Source organism: Balaenoptera acutorostrata, chromosome 1, assembly GCF_949987535.1.
Source record: "Balaenoptera acutorostrata chromosome 1, mBalAcu1.1, whole genome shotgun sequence".
NCBI lineage: Eukaryota > Metazoa > Chordata > Mammalia > Artiodactyla > Balaenopteridae > Balaenoptera > Balaenoptera acutorostrata.
The window spans coordinates 142,980,269-142,995,357 of NC_080064.1; positions in this window are offsets into that span (position 1 = coordinate 142,980,269).

Consider the following 15,089-nt stretch of genomic DNA (forward strand, 5'->3'; position numbering starts at 1 on the left):
AGATCCCTGTTCCGAAGCTCTCTTTTGTTATCTGCTATCGCCCATCTCAGGAAGGGGTAATGCAGTCGGCCTATCTGTTTTTTAAAAACAAATAATTCTGAGAAAATATTCTTCTTTAGGGTAGATAACCATAAGTGACATTTCTGAGTTATAGACTAGTATTCCCTTTTTCAGTTTTAATAGATAGTGATAAATGTCCCATCAAAGTGGTGGTACCAATTTTCACTCAACCTCACAGCCCATTAATCAACAAGTTCTCTAGATTCTCCTTCCTAAGTAACTTTTCTGGTCAGTTCCTTCCACTCCATCCCCACCCACTGCCCTTGTTCAGGCATCACCAACCCTGCATTGTTGCAATATCTCTTAACCAGGTTCCAATCCTCTGGCTAATCTTAATTCTCTAGTGGCATCCCCTTGACTTGTGGATAAAATCCATGTCCTTAGAATGAGCTTCAAGGCCCGTCGTGTTTTGCCATGGCCTCATTTCCAGTCCCTTCCCACATGTACCATTCTCTCAAGGCTTATCAGGAGCTTCCAGCTCAGTCTGAAATGGGCTTCCTATTACACATTTTTTCTCTATCTGAGAAACTCTGCCTTTCCTTCAAGACTTAGCGCAAGCACTGCCTCCTCTCACCTAGGAAGGATACCTCTCCACGCAACTTCTAGTCATCTCTATCGGTACACTTTCACCCTGTTTCACCACTCGTTATTCACTGGGAAGTCTTTGAAGTAGGAAACCATGTCCTGTCTTGTCTCTTTAGAATCTGGCCCTATGCCTGGAGGTGCTCAATGGATGTTTGGTGGATGAATGAATACATAAACGCATGAGCTCCACCATAAAATGCTTATGATATAGTTATAAAGACAGAACAGATACATACAAATGATGCAAGGTCACTAATGCTAAGAGTGAAATACCAAATGAGTGGAACAAATGACCAGAGCTATGCAATTAGAAGGGAGAATTATCCCCAGCTGTTGAAGTCAGGGCAAATTGGATCATTCCCAAAGAACAGCTGGAGAGACTAACATATGTGTGTTCAAAGTTTATCTTGACTCCTTTCTCCTTAATTACACATAGAAGAGGCCGAATGAAAGGGTGTGGATGACTTGGCATAATTATAACTTCCCAGAGACATAGACCCCTTTTGCGTAAACCAGTGTTTTTCAACCTTTTTTTCATTTTTCTCCTCCCTAAGGAAACTTTTCAACATATGTTCCCTTATGACATTCCCCCCCCACCACCGCATGAAAATTTAATAACGAAATATACTGTCTATCTGTTTTATGTCCTATGGCCCTTTGGAAAGCCACACACCATTGTAATATCTAAAATCACAAATTTTTACTTCCTTGGGGGTCATAATGCCCCCTTTGAGAGCACATGGGGTAAACCAATGGCAGAGTGTGATCCCAGCAAAGAGCTTGGTGATGCAGCACAGAGCTCATCTTCAAAAACACTGGTCTTCAAAAAATGTTTTTTAGCAATAGGCAATGAGGGTTCTTTAGTGAGAGGTAGACTAGGTGGCCTCAGAGACACTTCCAACTTCTACATATGGAGCTGTCAGAACCCAGAGATCGCAGGGGGAATGTCCTGGTATTTAATTAGAAAACTAATTTCATTTGGAAACTAATTAAAGTAATTAGGAAATTCATGTTCTATTAGAGGGACTTGAATGAAAATTGCTTTCCTCTTACTCTTCTCCAGTCAATAACTGGGGTGACAACTATATGAGAGAGGGAAGTGTTATCTAAAAGGATGAAAGGGATAAGCATATCTCTGGTTTAGGGACTTGTAGCCAAAAATAGATGAAATGCAAATCAGGAGACTCAGCTTGCCCAAATGTGGTGGAAGCAAGGAGCTCCCTTCTATTCAGCCAGACATATCACCGATGGGGTATCCAACTAGGACGGGGAAGGAGCAGCTGCCAAACTCACTAACTGATGTTCTGTGACCTGCAAGCAAGGCCTCCACCTGAGGCAACACTCCTGGTACTATGGTAGACACTTGCCCACTCATTGGCTTACCCTCAGGGACAGGGTCTGATGGGCAAAGGTCTCAACAGTAAAGTATGCATCTTGCTACACATCAGAATCATCTCAGGAGAGCTTTTCTAAAATACAGAGTACTAAGTTTTGTATGACCCTACTAAATAAAGTCTCTGAGTTGGGGCCCAGGAATCTGCATTTTGAATCATACCCCCCTCTCCCACCACTGGTGATCCCAATGCAAGGCCATCTTTCACCTGATGTTTGGAGACCATTACATTAGACTGGAAAACACCACCCTGGTCATCAGGTCACACCTGGAAGCTATCTTCCTGCCCTCACTGACCCATAGCCTCACACAGGAGTGTGGGGCAACATCTTTATAAAAGCAGAACCCAAAAGGATTTACCAGGAAAGGCTGGCATGCAGGAGGAAAGGGAGGGTGGGGGAGGGAGGTGGCTAAGAGGGGGATGGAGAGGGAAGGGAGAAGGAAGGGAGGGTGGAGGAGAGAAAGAGAGATGGAGAAGGCTGAGGGAGAACATGGAGAGCTCCGCAGAAAGAAGACAAAGAGGGTGAATGCAGCCCAGACCCTGGTAAGGAGAGGTGAGGAAAGGAGGAAACAAGGGAGCCAGAAGCCTGTGCTTTCTCTCTCACGGTGGGAGAGAAGTAAAAAGTCCTCCTTGTCCAGGCCCAGGAGATATTACCAGTTGGTGATTAAGAAAATGTGTTTCTGGCCAATTGCTAGGTGGGTGTTCTAAGACAAGGTATTTACCTTCTCTAACATTCATTCTCCTCACAGGTAAATGTGGAATTGTAATCGTAAGGATTCCATGAATAGTGCATTTTAAAGCAGGTTATAAATATAAAGCACTTTAAGTTGTTTATCTTAGGGCTGGATGAGACCATTGGGTCTATTTCCTCCAAATCCCTCTTTTCACAGAAGAAGAAACCGAAGCCCAGAGACAAGTGACCCACAGGGTGTCACATGGTGAGCGGTGAGTTAGTAACAAAGTATATGCTGAGATACTCAGTCACAAGCTGTCAAGAAGTACGAGAGAACTCCAGCCCAACATCAGGCAAAAGGGGAGGTAAGTGGGCGAAGGCTGTGAGCCCTCTTTCCCAGTCAGCCCCCTCGGCTGGCGGCCCCAGGCCACAGCAGAGCACAGCACTCTGGCCAGCCCACGAGCTGGATCTTGGTCTGTCCCCCCTTGCCCACCCCCTCAGCGGTCTTGTCAAGAGGAGAGGCCAAAGGAGGCATCCCCAGAATTGGGGGACGAGGAGAGTCAGCCTCAAACACGCAGAATTGTCCCTGCAGAAGCACCCCACTCTAAGAGGTACTGGGCGCCACACTCATGTCCACCATTAAAATGCTCCCTTGAATGTACCCTCAAGACTGGAATGCAGCTGGAAAAAGCTAGAATAAAATCAGTTATTTTGAGGCTGGGCTTCGTGGTAGAAGGATGTGTTGGCTGAAGGGGAGTGGCTGGTCAATATGGAGCCAGAAACACATATAGTTAGAAGCAAGAATTTATCTGTCTTCATCCAGTGCTAACCAAGGAGAAAGACTGTACTGGGGAGGAAATAAGTATTACAGAAATGAAATCCCTTTGGAGAAGGGACAACTTGTCAAGGTTTTCCTTTACCTGCTTTATTTTCCCCACAAGTACATTTAGTTATCTATGTTCTGAGTCAATGTTCTGAGCTAAGCTACCCCTTGTTACTTTGATCTCAGGCGAGGGGCAGTGTGGGGGGCGGAGCGTGGATGGGTGGGGGGGCGGGGAGCATCTCATAAGCAGGCACAAGTAATTCAGTCACTGGAGAGACATATCCTTTAATGTTAATGAATACACGGCCCTTCTGGTTTATAAGCATCAGTCAGTCCTTCAGAACCTAAACAGACTGATAAACGTGAGTTTCTGGATCTGTAAAGCTGAGGTCTTGGTCCTACTCAGGATTTATCCTGCCTTGCTGTGAGCCCCAAGCCCTGCCCCACCCTACTTGCCACCATCTCAGCTACAACAATATAATAATACTGCCCAGATCACACTCTTACATTGAAAGGAAACACCCCAGAAACACCAGTGCCTTAACCCATTTCACTTAAACAAATGTGTATTAACCAGCTATAATCAGCCAGACACTATACTGAAAGCTGCTGTTACAAAGATGAATAAGACATGGCACCTGCCTTCCAGGAGCTCAGAGGCAGTACCTTGCCACTGCAAGTGTGGTCCATAGGCCACCAGTGTCAGCTTCACCGCGGAGCTTGTTAGAAATGTGGATTCCCAGGCCCTATACCAGACCTACTGATTCTGAATCTGTATTTCGCTAAGATCTCCAGGTGATTTGTATGCATACAAAGTTTGAGAAGCGCTGATCAAGTAGAAAAGATTCAACTAAAGCCATCTTGAATTAAACGTTATGACGATGAAGTAAACTAAGTATGGTGGGAACATCGAGAAGGGTTTGGTTAATTCTGAGGGAGAAGTAGCCATTTGCACTGAAACTGAACTGACCAACAAGTTGGGGCTGGGGGCAACTGAGAGTAGGTAGGAGCATTCACCTGTAGAAAAGGGCATGAACAAAGTTGTGAATGTGCATGGTGTATGGGTGATGGGGGGCTGGTGAGGGTGAGGGTAGGCCATGTGCAGAGCCAGACTGGGACAGACTGGAAGAAAGGTCTTTCAAGGGCTCCTAAATCTCACCCCAGGATGGATGGCTGCCCAGCCTATAGGTGCTGTGTTCTCTGTACTGCCCTTGTTACCGGCCCTCCATGCTAGGATCTGACCAGTGCGTGGACAGGGAGAGGACTCTTCCCAACATCTGGCCCTCAGTGACCCCTTGGGGATGAGGGGCTGATGTTTGCAGACAGCACAGGGTGCCGAGTCGTAGATCTCATGCCAGGACACCTGGTCCCTGGCAGCAACTCTGCAGAACGACCTTGGTAGGAAGTGGATGCACAGATTCCCACGGATCCCGTGGATTACCGGCAGCCCAAACAGCCTCCGAGGAGAGGGCCTCCCGCTTATTCAGCTTGTAAGCGAAGCTGACTCTGGAGAAAGTTGAGAAAGTAATGACATGTTATGGAAGGGGATTGAGTCAGAGTCTGGAGGCTGGGTTCCAGTCCCGACCTGGCCTCTAGCTGTATGACCATCAGGAGGTCTCTGGGTCTCAGCTGTAAAATGAAGAAGATGGACAAGGTGATTCCCAGGTCCTTTCCAGCCCTGATAGTCTGTGATTCTGGAACCTTCCAGTTTTAGAAAGGTCTGCCATGTTCCCCTTTTTCAGACTCCTTGGATTCTTGTGGAATTTACTGCTGAGTGGCAAAATAAAACATCCTGAGGACAGGATCTCCATCCAACTAACAAGGGCATCTGGATTATATTGTCCATCGAGGTTATATTTAGAGGGCTAGATAGATAGATAGATAGATAGATAGATGACACATAGACAGATTGGTAGTTAGATAAATTATGAAAGAGACATTAAACCTCTACCATGGGTTGTGTTTGGCAACTGAGTTGAGCACCAAAAATGCAGAACCTTTGAATCTGGCCAAACTGTGGTCATATATATTTGGAGAAATATGACACATGTTAGCAAAGAAGAAAGCACTATGTAATTCCATAATAAAGTGTTCTGTTAATGATAATTGTTAACATTTTACAGTGCCAAACACTTTATAGGAATTTCCTCATTTTTCTCCCTCAAATCTGTAAGGTAATAAATCATGTAATATGTTTTTGCCTGTAAATAATAGAAAACCCTGATGATGCTGGCTTAAGCATTAAGAAATTTATTCTCTCACTTAACAAGGACTCCAGAGGTAGTGTAGCTCTAGAGCTGGATAACACAGTGACTGAATGAAATTATCAAGGGTTCAGTTCATTTCTAGTTTTTCTCTCTGCCATTCTCATTGTCCTTCTCCTCAGATTAGCGACCATCACCGTTTCAAGATGCTGCCACACTTACAGATGCCATATCCTCCTAGAATGTCCAGAGGCAGAAAAGACAGCTCTATCATATACATAAAATATTCCTTTATGACGGGGGAGCACGTTACCAGAAGAACCAGAGCAGGCTTCCCCTCACATCTCCCTGCCTGGGCTTGCATTTCATGCCCACCCCTAAACCCACCACCAACAAGGGAATCACCGCGAGGCTCAGCCTGCTTTGCTATTGTTTTACTCCTTGCGTGTGGTGGGCACGCAGGCCCACCCTCCTCTGAGAGGGAGGGGAGCTGGTGAAAAGAAAAGGAGGGGGTGTTCTATAGGAAGAAAGAAAGGCAAGTGGTTTTAAGGCAAAAAAAGAAACAATCTCATTTTACAGTAGAAGAAATGGAAGTTTCGAGAATTAAGTAACTTGTTCAAAGGCAGGCAACCTGCAAGCAGCAGAGTTGGGATTCAAAACAGAGCCCATACCCTGACACATTCCAAATCAGGTCAAAGTCACCTGCCCCCTGCAGCCTCCCCTGCATTCCTGACCTCACCCTCCAGGCAGTTACTCACTCTGGGGTCAGAGGCTTCTTGCCCCATCAAGGTCACAATGCACAGATGTTATTTGCTCACCCAGCCTTCTCCAGGGCAAGGACTAGATCTCATTCATCTTTTTATTTCTCTTTTATCCCCACCCTCTAACACCATGCTTAGTTTCTTTTTCTTTTTTTTAATTAATTAATTTATTTATTTATTTTTGGCTGCATTGGGTCTTCATTGCTGCGTGTGGATTTTCTCCAATCGTGGCGAGCAGGGGCTACTCTTCATTGTGGTGCGCGGGCTTCTCATTACAGTAGCTTCTCTTGTTGTGGAGCACGGGCTCTAGGCACACGGGCTCAGTAGCTGTGGCACGGGGGCTCAGTAGCTATGACTCGCAGGCTATAGAGTGGGGGCTCAGTAGTTGTGGCGCACGGGCTTAGTAGCTCCGTGGCATGTGGGATCTTCCCGGCCCAGAGCACGAACCCATGTCCCCTGCATTGGCAGGTGGATTCTTAACCACTGCATCACCAGGGAAGCCTCTTAGTTGCTTTTAAAATAAACCTCCATATACTCTCCTATGAGACTGAATTTTCCTCCTCAGTATAAAACATATCTCTTTTCTTTTGCCTCTTCCTCAGCCTTACCACTGCCCAGAACTCAGTAGTAATACCAGCATACATTTAGAATAAGTAAAGGCTCAGACTTTGGACCCTGACAAGCCAAAGTTTCAATTCTGGCTCTGCCACTTACTAGCCATGTGACTTAAGGCTCATGACTGAACCTCTCTAAGCCTCAGTCTCCTTACCCATAAAATGAGGATGTTTACCACACAAGGTTATAGTAAGAATTGAATGAGATAGAGTTTAGCACAGCCCTCAGTAAATGGGAGTTATCGTTCTGAATTAGTATAATAAAAACGAAAACTCACGTTAACACAGTTTGTGGCGCTTTCTCTGCATTATCTGGCCTGACCCTGATAACAACCGTCTTCGGGGAAGGATGCTGCCTTCCTGAGATGTTGAGGAGACCGTGTCTGAGAGAGGTTAAGAGTCTTGTCTCTTTCAGATTTTTCTATTACATTCTATGGTACACTCTTGGGGTGCTACTCCCCCATTATGTGTGTCAGCTCACCCTCCTTGTTGTGGATTCTCTCTTATGGGTTAGATTGTGTCCATCTCTCACCCCCAAATTCATATGTTGAAGTGCTAACCTCCAGCACCTCAGAATGTGACGTTATTTGGAAATAGGAGTATTGTGGATGTAATTGTATGAGTCAAGATGAGGTCACACTGAAGTAGGGTGGGCCCCTAATCCAATGTGACTGTGTCCTTACAAGAAAAGAGGAAATCTGGACACAGGTACACACACAGGGAGAACACCTTGAAATGAAGGCAGAGATTGGGATGATGTTTCTACAATGTGAGGAACACCAAAGATTGTCAGTCAACCACCAGAAGCCTCAGAAAGAACCAACCCTGCTGACCCCTTTATGCAGAAATCCGTGTTTCAGTTCCCCCAGTGTGTGAGCCCAAGTCCATACTGTTGGCATGAAAACCCCAGCTAGTAGGGCTTCTATCTGGGTCCAGCATCCCTGCCACCGCCTGCCCCAGGATCAACTCATTAGCCTGGCATCTAGCTCTGCGTTACAGTTTATATTTTATCACCTGGGGATTTGGGGTTTCTTCTTTAGAGCTTGGATAAAAATTAATAATCTTGTTCTGCTACTTCTTATTTATTTTATCCAGCATATCTTTTCAATAGAAGTGGAATGTGGAGATTAAAACCTTCTGCTATGTTGCCAAAAAATGGAAGTTCTTGGACTAGCTGTTCAAGAAAAGCTCATTTTCTAATTCATTTATGCAAATGAATTACTTTTGAGTGACGATAAAACCTGTTTATTTGCCTTCAAGTTGTCTAGGAAACTGGAATTGAATTTGGCGTTTATTTTCAGTTTTTAAAATAATTTTAGACATGAATATTGCTAAACTATGTTGAAACTTCTCTGCTACCTTTAATAAGGGATGGTGAAAACAATTTAAGTTTTTATCTTTTATGGCTCAGTGAGTTATCTTGTGCCATTGTATAGGAAGGAACACCATGAGGTAGCGGTGGGATACAGAGGGAGCGCTGTGATTAGCTAAACTTAACCCCAAACTGGTAAAATCGTTTAAGTTTTGTTTTGCTTGTCAGAGTTTTTTCTCTTAGGCTACTAGCTAGTTCTTCTCTGCTGTCAGTATGTCAATTTTCTCTTCAATTAACATACTATTTCTAATTTATGACCTAGTAAATGAATCAGGAAGATACACTTGTTAACATTTCATATAAAAGAAGAGCAAACTGGCGCTGAGTGAGGTTTCCAGGTGCCTCTCTGTGTGATTGCCACTGCTTGAACTTCAGCACGTTGCTTCCAGCTAAAGTGTTTAAGGGTGCTCTTTTCTCTTGGACCTTCTCTATATTCTGGATACTTGAGGTTTCCTATCTATAATCTTACAGAAGTGAGTGAAGTATAACTATGGATATTATTCTCAGAGATTCCACTCTTTAACACCTAACTCCATGCGTAAAAGTGTGGATTTGAGCACTCTTTCATTTTTCCTTTCTGTGTTCCCTCCCTCTCCCAGCTAATATTGCCCTGTCCCCTTCTCTCTAAGCATTCATGGCAGCGGCATGTTGTCATGAAATAAAATTGGTCTCTGAATTTGGACCACTCAGTCGAATTCCTGATTTTTCTTAGGACGTAAACTTGGAAAGTCATATGGCTGCTCTGAACCTCAATCACCTAACCAAAAAGAGTGATAATTCTTCTTAGTTGTGAAAACTGAAAGTGGTAATGCTGGGAAAGCATTTTCTAAAAGTATTGTCATTAAACAGTGTAAACTCTCACATATCCTTGCTAACGATTAATGACGATTGTTCTGCGACAGACACTGAATTAGGCTTTATAGATTTTTCTTATTTAATCTTCACCAAAAAATCCTAATTTATGCTACAATAATGCTAACTTTATCCTCATTTTGAGAAAGAGGAAACTGATGCTTAGAAAGGCTAATTAACCCAACTTGATGCAGGTAATAACTGTTAGAGTTAATGTTTAAGCTCAGGCAGGAGGACTCCAGACCCCAAATCTGAGTCTCCATACAATGGCAGAATTCAGATATCTTGGCTGCTGGTGGGGATCAGGGAAAGAGGAGGGGTGAGTTAGGGGAGCAGATTAGCAAAGGCCCCTCAGACCACAGCCCCACTGGTAGCTGTCTCTCCATCATTCTCCATTCAGGCCCAGGGCAGCCCTGGCCCCGCATTCCCACGCCAGCTTTCAGAGTCCCACTTCAGGAATAATTCAAACTCCGTTCCAGGTAGAGGTCGGACCGCCTCCCTCACAGGCCATGCTGAATTTCTATGGATTCCTGTATGTAGCTGGCGTTGCAACTTTTCCGTGGTGAAGTGGGGCAAGCAAGGCCCTAACACCCGTGGAAACACATCTGTGTCTCCATTATGCCTGCCAGCACTTGATGATCTAAGAGAAAGCTATAGTTCTGTAGAGTTCTATACATCTCCATGCTGCTGATGGAGCCCAAAGTCACTGGTTTACAAGCACTTTCTTTGCCTGCTCTTTCCCTCTGGCTATGCACCTGCCTAGTCTCTCTATGTGAACAGCCCCAGAATCAAAATGATATTGAGTCATTACCTAATCATCTAACAATCTAAAGAATTCAGCAATGACTGCAATCTCCTGTGAGAGCTTTCCTTATAACTTGGGCCATGTGAACAAAATAGGATTACCAAAGAGGGGACTATAATCTGGGGTTAAGTGGGGTTTAACTAGGTGGAACTGTCACGTTCTGGCCAAACAGTACTGGCGCTTCTCTCCCGTGGTTCTCCATTTACCCCGTCATTTATTGACTCCTCACAACTGGATGGCATTTAAACATAAACTAATGGCATAACCCTTCTTATGCAACAGCCTCTGTGGGTAGCAGATCCTTACGATAAGCATCACCCGATTTGACAGATGAAGTAATTGAGGTTTAAGGACTTGTCAGAGGTCACATAGGCAGGAGGTGAAAGACTGGGATTCAAACCCAGGTTCAGCTGGGACCAAAACCTGGTGCTTGCCCCTGGACCACATTGCCTCTTGGACTGACCCTCACCACTCATCCCCTGGGTAACTGGACTGTGCCAAACATGCCTGGTCAGAATCTCAATACCATACGTGACAAGATGAATAATCCTACCTCTAAAATACCCAGCTGGCTTGCAGTTTTCTCGCCCTGATTCATGGAAATGAAGAAACATTCTTAAAGCATGTATTAGGCCCCTGCCTGAGAAACCAGAGCCCGCTGCTAACAGGCAGCTGACAGTAGTGCCTGGCTTTCTGCAGAAACAGGCTGTTTGAAAGCCAGCATCAAATGCACTCCTTCAGGAGGACCCTTTCTTCCCACCCCTCCTTAGATCCCTGGTGAATTTCTATTCCCCATTAATCTTTATGCCAAGAACTGTATTCCCAGGATGGCCCTAACTCAGGGAGGAAACTGAAGGTTGGATTAGCATAAAAATATGTGCTTTTCATTAGATTGTAGGCAGGCAGCATGCGTTGTAACCTGCCCAACTTCAACACTTGGAATAGAAGCATAGCTCACAGTCTGAGAAATACAATCAGTGCTAGATTCCCACTATGCCCCTGACTGCTCAGGATCTCTGGCTCCCTACTGGTTCATCAGACCCAAAATAAATGCCACAGTCTGGCATTCAAGGTCTTCTGTCCGCTGTCTCCAGGTCTCCCTAGTCAACCCTGGCTACTCCGCCCAAAGCTCCCCCGCTTGGCAGGCAGCTCCCCCCCAGCTCCTCCCCATCTTGGTGCCTTGGCTTACGCCTGAAACACCCTCTCATCTCCATCCTCCCCCTCTAACCCCATCATTTCTTTTAAGACTCACAAGGCTCCAGGAAGATCTTCCTGACCAGCCCTTATGTCTACATTTGTTTCCATTAGCCCTTACTCAGTAGACTTCCCATGGGTCATCAAGCCCTTCTTTGGCCAACATTTTTTGAGCCCTTTCTGTGTGCTAGGCACTGGGATAAGTGCTTTGCATATCATCCTCTTGCTCTGCTCCCCTTTACAGGAAACCTCCTCAAAGAAGTTGTTTATACTCGCGTCTCAACTCCTGTCCCCTCGTGCTCTTTTGAACCAACTTCAAACAGACCCTTGTCCCCACCTCTCTGCTGAAATTGTTCTTTTCAAGGTCACTGATGATTTCTATGCTGCTAAATCCAATGATCACTTTCCAATCCTCTTCCTCGTTGATCTTTCAACAGGATTTGTAGCAAGCATCGGACTCTATCATATCCTCTTATGTTGAGTAAGTTTTACTTAAGAGAAGTTAGATAATACCCCCCCAAATTGTCTATTTCTTCCTATTTGACCTTATGAAATAAAGGCTGAATATAAATACACACACACCCTCCTACAATTACTATAATTGTTTCAGCTGCAACTGTAATCTCATATGAGGTGTGACTACTCAAATAATGGGTCTTGCTGCTAACAATGTATTTGTTTCCCCAAATGGTAACTTTGGGTAAAATTCTGAACAAAGCGAAGTACAATGTTCCTTTGATTTAAATGATTAAATATTAAGCGTATATTGCCACAGTAAAATGAATATTTTGTCAAGTGGAAAGAGAGTCGAGGTTCAAATAATTCAAATAATTATAATTTTTTTCAATTCAGTGAATGCCTGACAAGACATTCAAATTTGTGTGGGACATGAGATCGTTCTCTTTGTGTGATACTTGTCCCGCACATTGCAGTATATAGAATAGCCCTGGCTCCTGCCTATAAAATGCCAGTAGCACCCCCAGTCATTGTAAAAGCCAGGAGTGCCCCTTAAGATTTCCACAGTGATCCTTCAGGGGTGACACCATGTGGGGAGACAATTCTCCTGCATTTCTGAGCAGCTCATGAGCACACATGCCGACTGGCTTTATTCCGGACTGTCTTTTCAAGGATCTCTGTGTAGCAAACAGCTTTGGAACATACAGATGGTGTCCATCTCAGAGCAAAGGATAGGCATGCCTATTGCCTGTTACAAAAGCTTCAGGCTCCCTCAGCCTGGGGTTCCTTTCCTGTCATGCAACCCCCTGTGTGTATGCAGGCACCTCTGGCCCTCTCCACATTGCCTTAGGGAACTGAGACTCAGGGAACAGGGCAGGGAAAGGCGGGTACTCTGGCTACTGCTATTGCTGAGAGTAATAATGTCTTTTGTCTGTGACCCCAGGAATTCATGTTTTCTGCTAGCATCTGTGAGGCTGGGGTAAGCTGACCTTAAATAGGGTCAAACTCAGATCCTTCACAGTTCCTGACAATCACTCCACTGAAAATCAGTAGAACTCTATGCTAACTCCCATTTCTGTATACTAGTCCTGACCTCATCCTGAACTCCAGACACTTATAGCCAATTGCCATCAACCCTTGAACATCCAACAGGCATCTCAAACTTAAAGTGCCCCCCAATACACTCCTTATCTTTCCCCCAAATCCTTTTCTTCCTGAAGCCTTTGTCATCTCAATGGAATGCAAATTCATCTTTTCTTGTCTCAGGCTGAAAATCTTGGTGTTGGAGTTTGGGGAGGTGCTTTCCTTTCTCTTATATCACACATCTAATCAGTCTCTTAGTCCTCTTGATGCTACCTTCAAAAACCATACAGACTCTGACCACTTCTCACCATCTTCACCTCTCTCACCCTGGTCCACACCACCATCAACTGCCATCTGGCTAACTGCCATCGTCTTAACTGGTCCCTTCCCCAGACGTGCATGACTCACTAGCTCATGTCACTTCTTTTAGGTCTCTGCTCAAATGTCACCATTATCACACAGGTTTTCATGTATGACCCTACTTAAAATAGCAACCCCTTGCAGGCCTGGTGAATCCTACTCCCTTTCTCTGCTTTATTTTTCTCTCTAGACTTTACTAGCATCTCATATATACATACATTGCTTGCTTATCTTTTATGATCTATCTCCTCCCATTAAAATGTAGATTGTCTGTTGAATGGGTGAATCAATCGATACAATCTTCACAGCACACCCCTATAATTCCAAAAGTAAAATTTGCAGTGGTTGCTAGAACTGAACTGCTCATAACCTGTGTGGAGGGAGAGGATTAAATGCCATGAAACAACTGAAAAACAAAACCTGAAACCAGGAAGCCTAGGGTCAGATCCTAGTTATATCGTTGGCTAGCTCTGTACTACTGGGTAAGATAATAACATTGACCTACAGTTATTTCTTTTGTCAAACAAGTACATTCCCTGCTGATCCCATGGGTTGTGGTGATTGTCAAATTTAGTAAGTTATCCCCCAAATCTCTGCAAACTTTAAAGGACTGTGAGGATTTGTTTTATGCTGTTTATCTTTAAAACATACCATAGTTTTCATTCCCATTGTCACAGTTACAGCCTGTATGATCTTGATCGGCAAGCATTCCTGTGCTTTGTTGTATACCTGGATTGTCTCGAGCAGTTCTGTCTGTTTTAAATGCCTTTGCCCCACCCTTGCCATTTGCCCTGGCCCAGATCCCCTACAAAGACTCCAGGTCCTAAGATTGAATGTCTTTCCCATCCCCTATAGTACTCTGGAATGGTACTGTCAGGCTTTTCAGGGTGTGACTGTTATTAAAGGTGTTACTGCTCCTTAGCAGCTCCTAGGTTGCAGGTATTGGGCCTATTCACCTTTGTGACTCCCCGACTCCTAACACAGTGTGGTTATAGCACAGCCTCTACTTGGTTGAATGAGCTCAACATGTCAGGGAGCAAGCTGGAAGCAATTTATGTTTTCTCACTGACATTCTCTGTAAAGAAATCGCCACTTTCCAATCTCTTGTCAACCTCAGCTTCTTACATGGGCTGCGTGATGGACAATAGCCAGCAGCGTGGCTCCAAGCCTTCCCTTTGAAAGTCTTGCGTAGAGGCTCCAGCACCTCCCATTGGAATGACAACAGGATTTCCCATCAACGGTTGTATTACTAACCATTGAAGCCTCTGCAGAAACTTAGAGACAAAAGAGTGAGTTACAGGGAAGATCTTATATCAAGCATTTGTTGAATTGAATACCAAAAATGGAAAATGACAAGACATAGCTCCAAATGAGGTGTATTACACTTGAGACAAGTCCAGAAGACCAACTCTGCTAGGAACGGAGCAGCTGATGAATTCTTAAGCTCCTTTCTGGAAATGTCTTCAAACAGAAGACTGGGAAAGCAGTGAAGGAAATGTCTTTGAAAGAAGAGCTCTTTGGTGATGCGGATGTGACAAGACACTTGGAAAAGATGCTCATGGCATCCTACAGTTTGTGACAAGATGGGAACAGTTCAATCCTGGACACAAGGGCCCTTTGAAGACAGGGAGGAAATACCTCTGCTGGGGACTGCCTGTGTCAATCCTAAACCTCCTCAGTTAAACATCAGTATTGACCTGCCGATCCCTCCCTTTTTTGCCCCCAAATTCCATGTCCCATTAGAAATTCCTGGGAAGCTGCTTCTCACCAGCTTAGGGACTGGAATGAAGGGGAGAAACAGAAACAGGCATGAGCGACACTAACTACCATTATTCAAGCACAAACAATGATCT